A 6,138-nucleotide genomic window follows, 5' to 3' on the forward strand; every position below is an offset into this window, starting at 1 on the left:
CCTTGATCTTGTAGCAACTTCAAGGCCATCCTGGTCTACAAGAGATCCTTCCTTGGAAAAAAAAAAACAGTACAAAACAAAACCCAAACAGTTAAGGTATTAACTCAGTCCTTAAAACGAGCAATTGCAGACTACTGCAATAAAAAATGCAAAGGAAAAGGACCTCATTAGAAATGTCTGCTTCTGGCCACTCACTTTCTTTTCTCCCTACACTTTGTAGCTAGGGGTTCTCCCTAGGCAAGCCCTGCAAGGGTAGAGCCTACCTTGAAGAAAGAGGCTTTCTTCTGCAGACACGTGTTCTTGCAAATCCCCAGTCCTTCCCTACAGCAGGCTACCCCATCCAGAAGAGCCTGTCATTGGGTAGACTCTGACAGTGGAGAGGCAGGAACTGGGTCAGCAGCTTCTTTCCTGTCCCGATGGCACAGTAATATCACGGCGGGTGTCCCAGAGTCCTCCCCATCTTCTGTTTCTTGTGTAGTTGACTTTCCTGCAGGCTAATTCTCGTCCACGCAGCAGGCTTCCTAGGGCAACATTTCTGCAGTTGAAGGGCCTCTCTTCTTACCCCAACCAGGCACAACTCTCTGGTGAGCCTCAGGGTCCTACACTTTCCATTTCTAGAGTGGTTAAAAAAGAATATTTTCTGTGGGGAGCAGGGGACAACACTCAATTCTTTTCTCACTCTGAATCAAGGTCTGAAGATAGATTGTGTGGGGTGACCGCATCATTTGGGGACCCAAACTGAAACTTTTTGAGTGAGTAAAGCTCTAGAAAAGAATTTCCTCCCATATGATGAGGACACTGGGATTGCCTTTCCATTCCTCTCACAAGGTGCATGGCCTTTGTAGGGCAGTGTCTGGGTCCTGCTTCTGAATCAGTTTCCTCTTTATTTTCTGGCAAGAAGATCTAGAAAACTCTCACGCAAATTTCACTCCCCAAATCAAGACAGTAATTTACATCTATATGACTCATATCACATGTGGGACAGGGTTTCATATATTTCATATTTGTTATTTTATTCAATCATCAACATCTCTATGGTCTGTTTTATTCTCATTTTACATCAGAGAAAGCAAGAACACAGTGTGCATGTGTGTTTGTGTATGTGTCTATATGTATATGTGTGTGTATTTGTATGTATGTGTGTAAGTGTATATGTGTGTAAATATATGTGTATTTGTGTGTATATGTATGTAAATGTATATGTGTATTTGTGTGCATGTGTATATATGTGTGTATATATATATGCGTGTGTGCATGTGTGTGTATGCATGTATGTGTGTGTATAACACTTGAGGTGTTGTTTTGTCTAAGGTTGCAGAGCTCATAGGCATCAGAGACAGGATCTAAATCTAGGAGACTCTGGGTGCTAGTTTGTGTAAATACTGATTTTTTCCCCCCATCATCCTGCAGTCTTATGTCTTAGTTCAGCCAACATTTATCTAAAACTTTCTGTGTGGTGAGTAGTGACAACACCAAGTGATGGACACATGTCGCTCTTGCGGACACACCAGGAGTCATGACCAGACAGTTCCATCTATACTGGGAAAGCATCCGCAGGGTCTGCTGGAGGGAAGGCTGCTTATATCCCTACTTGCCAGTCAGGTTTATATTCAGTTCCCAAGTTATCCACCTGCATGTCCTCCATTCAAGTATCTCAGTCCTCAGCTCTCTGACTTTCTTATAAAATGTGTTGTCTATTGAACCTATAATTAAATCTTCCCATCAGAGGAGGTGAGTCCACTGTGATGTGCATCGTGAGTCTGCCTAAGAAATACCCTGAGTAGACAGTGGGAGTCAATTGTACGGAGCAGGTTGCTGGCCTCATTGCCTGCCATATGCTGTGACCTCCCTCACATTTGAGGCCGAGATAACTTTGCAGAGAAAAAGGAAGTAGAGTCTCCAGGGACACAATCTTTGCAATATACTCCCTCACGAGGTGTGGCATCTATGATCACTTATGCAATTTTGACCCCTTAGTAAGCTTTTCTCTAAGAATCACTGATGTTGAAACAGGCATTCCCAGAGAACAAGGAGAAGGGTTTAATCCTGGTGCGGTCACAGGGATTTTATTTTTTCATTGTTGGCATGAGCATCCCCATGAGACACAGAGTTCTTTGTTCAGCACATCAGGGTTGTGTACAGGCTAAGGAAAGGCTGATGAGGTATTCAGTGCTCTGAGCAGGGGTATGGGGGCGCGGTCCTCATGAGAAAGAAGGGTGCTGCCTTCTAGAAGGGGAAAGGACCATGGTGTGTGTGCGCATGCCTCAGGCATCAAAGAAGGACAATTATGAAATTGAGCAATGAGCCCAAGTGGCCCAGCACCCCCAGATGTTCACACTGATTTTTTTCTTTTTAGTTAAAAATTACTTTTATTTATGTGTATATGCCTGCATTTGCGAGGGGGTTTGTACACACGAGTGCGGGTGGCCCTGGAGGCCAGAAGAGTGTGTCAGATCCCCTGGAGCTGCAGTTACAAGTTTCTAAGAACCACTTGATATCGGTGCTGGGAACGAAACTGAGTTCCTCCACAGAAGCAGTAGGCTCTCCTAGCCTCAGAGCTCTCTCCAGCCTCGACATGGCTTTTAATGCTGTGACTTAGTCAGTGTGGGGCTTCCTGTGGAACAGGTATACATGCCTCCTGCATCTGGCACTCCCCTTCTTTTGACTGTTTTGCATGAACAGTTGAAGGAAGCTAGATGGTAAAACTGTGCTTCCAAATAGACATTCTCAAGAGCAGTTTTTCCTCCCAAATGAACAAATATCTAGTAGATTACTTTTGCAGAGGACCTGAGTTCGATTCCCAGCACCCATGTCAGGCACTTTACTACAGCCAGTCACTCTAAGCTCTTAGGGATTGCATTCTCTTCTGGACTCTATCAGGCACTGGGATGCTTTTTGGTCATTTGGTGGGTTATGTATGTTTTTCAACATTCGGGAGGGGGTTAATTACAAGTTGTTATTGGTCTTGGTCAGAAAGAAAAACTGAACAAAGTAGATTAGATTCAGGGATCTCTTTCTGAAAGAAAATGAGGGATATAGTATTAAGATGATGGGATAGTCTCAAATATTTTACATTAGTATGGATTCTCGCATATTCATACAAATTTAAGATTAGTTTTGTTATACTACATATATGTTTCTACTTTCATTGAAGGTATTGTACCTATGCAGCTCATTTAACAAAGTAATGCAAATGTCTAGTCCTTGAAAGTTATTATTGCAAACTATTTAGGATAATTAAGAATTATAGGTTAGTAGTTATCATCTAATAATCAAATTTATGGCCATGTTAGGTGTGTTTTCAAAGTCAAACAAAGACGTATTTTAGATAGACTGGTAGTCTTCAAACATTTCAGGGAAGACTTACAAAATATGGCATTTAAGATGTTTTAAGAACCAAAGGCTTTTCATGACAGGAAGACATGTCTGCTCCTGGCAGCATCAGTTTACTTCAATAGAGGATGATGGACCCCAAAGACCCTCCATATTGAGTTTGCTTTTATTGTGGCAAAGTTAGCCTCTGGGCAGAAACTGCCCTAGCCTTGACTACTGACAGTATGCTGTCCCAATTGGACAATCAGAACACAAAAGAAGGCAACTGTTGAGCTTTGCCAAAGTAGGGCAATCCTTCAAAAATTTCCTGTTTCACAAAAATATCTGTAAGACATTCAAGGCCTGTAGATTGAAGATAGATGTCCCAACCTTGCAGAGGAAACTTTGGTGACTGTCCAGGAAGCTCGATGCTCCTGTCATTTCTACAGTTTTGGAAGTTGTTTGCTCTGCACTTCCTGTTTAATGAGGCAATATTATATCCTTCTTGGGTCTTTGAAGGGGATTTAAAACTAGATAGTATACAGTTTTCCTTGTTACCAAATTAAAAAAAAATCTCATACATAAGAAATAAGTTTATAAAGTTGAGAAACATAAAAACTTAAGTTGTTTATCTAAGAAGATGGTTTTAAAAGATAGGATGAGGCCGGGTGGAGGTGGCGCATGCCTTTAATCCCAGCACTCGGGAGGCAGAGGCAGGTGGATCTCTGTGAGTTCGAGGCCAGCCTGGTCTAGAAGAGCTAGTTCCAGGATAGGAACCAAAAAACTATGGAGAAACCCTGTCTCCAAAAAAATTAAAAAAAAAAGATAGGATGATAATACAAGTTATAATAGAAAATGGTTTGGAGTCACTAAGGTAGGATAAACAACACAGTACTTTCTCCAAATTCATTAAATACATATGAACTAAACATAGTGAATGTAATTCTTACTTGAATTTTTTTCTTGACTCACTGAGATCTGCCTGCCTCTGCTTCCTGAGTACTGGGATTAAAGGTGTGTCATACCACTGCCTGGCTCCTTGAAAACTGTTCTTATTTTATATAGTTTTACTATGTTAGAGTTAAAACCTTTCCTTTTGTTTAGACAAAAGGGGTAATTGTTGTGGGATATTTCTACACTGTCTGAAGGTATGTTTCTGTGATTGGTGGAATAAAAACCTGAGCAGTCAACAGCTAGGCAGGAGGATAGGTGGGACTTCTGAGGAAAGGAAGAAGAGGAGGAGGAATCTAGGTGCACAGAAGATGTCAGGAGATGGGGAGAGGAAACAGAAGGTGAAAGATGGAAGAGAGGTAATGCCACGTGGTAGAATGCAGATTAAAATGGGTCAATTTAAGTTGTAAGAGATAGTTAGAAGCAAAATTAAGCTATAGTCGAGTTTTCATAATTAATAATAAGTCTTTATGTAATTATTTGTGAGCTGGTGATCCAAAGGAAAGTCTGGCAACACAGCCGAACTCACAAAATAGACAATATGTCTTCTAACCTAGCAGAGCCAGGTCCAAGCCTACCCAAGTGGTGGGGCAAACGTTTGCCACAGGCTCCCACTTTCTTCCTGTGCTGCTGAGAGCGGCTGGGAAGACGTTATGACTGAAATACTCATGATCACATAGATGAGAATTGCAGTTAGGCTTGGAAATGATTGTGAGTGTGAAGTTTGTATGTGTGTGTGAAAGAGAGGAAGAGACAGAAGGAGAGACATTGAGCATTTGATCATAGTCCTAAATCTTAGTAGATTTAATTTTAAAATTTATTTATAAAAACTTCAACATGGACATAGGACTGAAAGCTTATCATCTATGTGTTCATCCATCTGTCCATCTATAAATGTGTCTTTTTTGTTCTCTCTCTCTCTCTCTCTCTCTCTCTCTCTCTGTGTGTGTGTGTGTGTGTGTGTGTGTGTGTGTGTCTGTATGTATGAACTGGGAGCCTAGTAGACAGAATTCTACCACTAAGCTATATCCCTATCCCAAATCTATGTTTTTTGGGAATACATTTGAAAGTAAATTGAAGACACCATATTTGTAACCTTCAAACTGTTTTATAGTGCTTATATCTAACTAAATTTCAAGATTTCTTTTCATAACTTTGTCCGATGTGTAATTTATATGCAATGAGGTACATAGGTCTGGAGGGCATATTTGCTGACTTTTGATACATTTGGGGACCTGTGTAACCTGGAGTCTTAGGAAAAAAATTCTATTATAGACAACATTATTATGAAATAACAAGGTGGGAATGGTGACACACACTTTTAAGCTAAGCATCCAGGAGACTGAAGTAGGAGGAGTAGGAGTTTAAGGATACAGGAGACCCTGTCTCAGACACACAACACACTCTCCCAGGGACGAGCAATGCTCTCCCAGGGATGAGCAATGAGCACATTGCTTTAAGATCCGGGGCCTGTTTTTGTTTGTTTGATTGTTTGGGGAACACAGCTTCACTCTGTAGCCCAGGTTGTCCTGAAACTCCCCACAGGCTCAAGGTAGGCCTCAACGTTGGCTCCAGTGTTCAGAGCTGTAGCCACCATGCCCCACTCCAAACCGTCTTTCAGTCCCAATGACAATACATGTATGCTATTGTCTGTTTGTTCAAATTTAGCAATTCTGGTATGTTGCTAAGGAAGTGAGGTGGGATAGATGCCTCTCTAGTACAGATGACAATCGAGAGTCCCTAGATCTCACTTGAAAATGTGTCACATTGGCTACTGGGTCTTGTCTCGGCTGTCTAAGTACTGCTCTGATATTTCCTGGGTAACAGATGGAGGTGCTCCAGGCAGTACTGATGCTCAGGCAAATGCTCCCGCTG

The sequence above is a fragment of the Microtus oregoni genome, unplaced genomic scaffold (assembly GCF_018167655.1).
Source record: "Microtus oregoni isolate MIOR12 unplaced genomic scaffold, Mior012 000101F_000, whole genome shotgun sequence".
Classification (NCBI taxonomy): Eukaryota; Metazoa; Chordata; class Mammalia; order Rodentia; family Cricetidae; genus Microtus; species Microtus oregoni.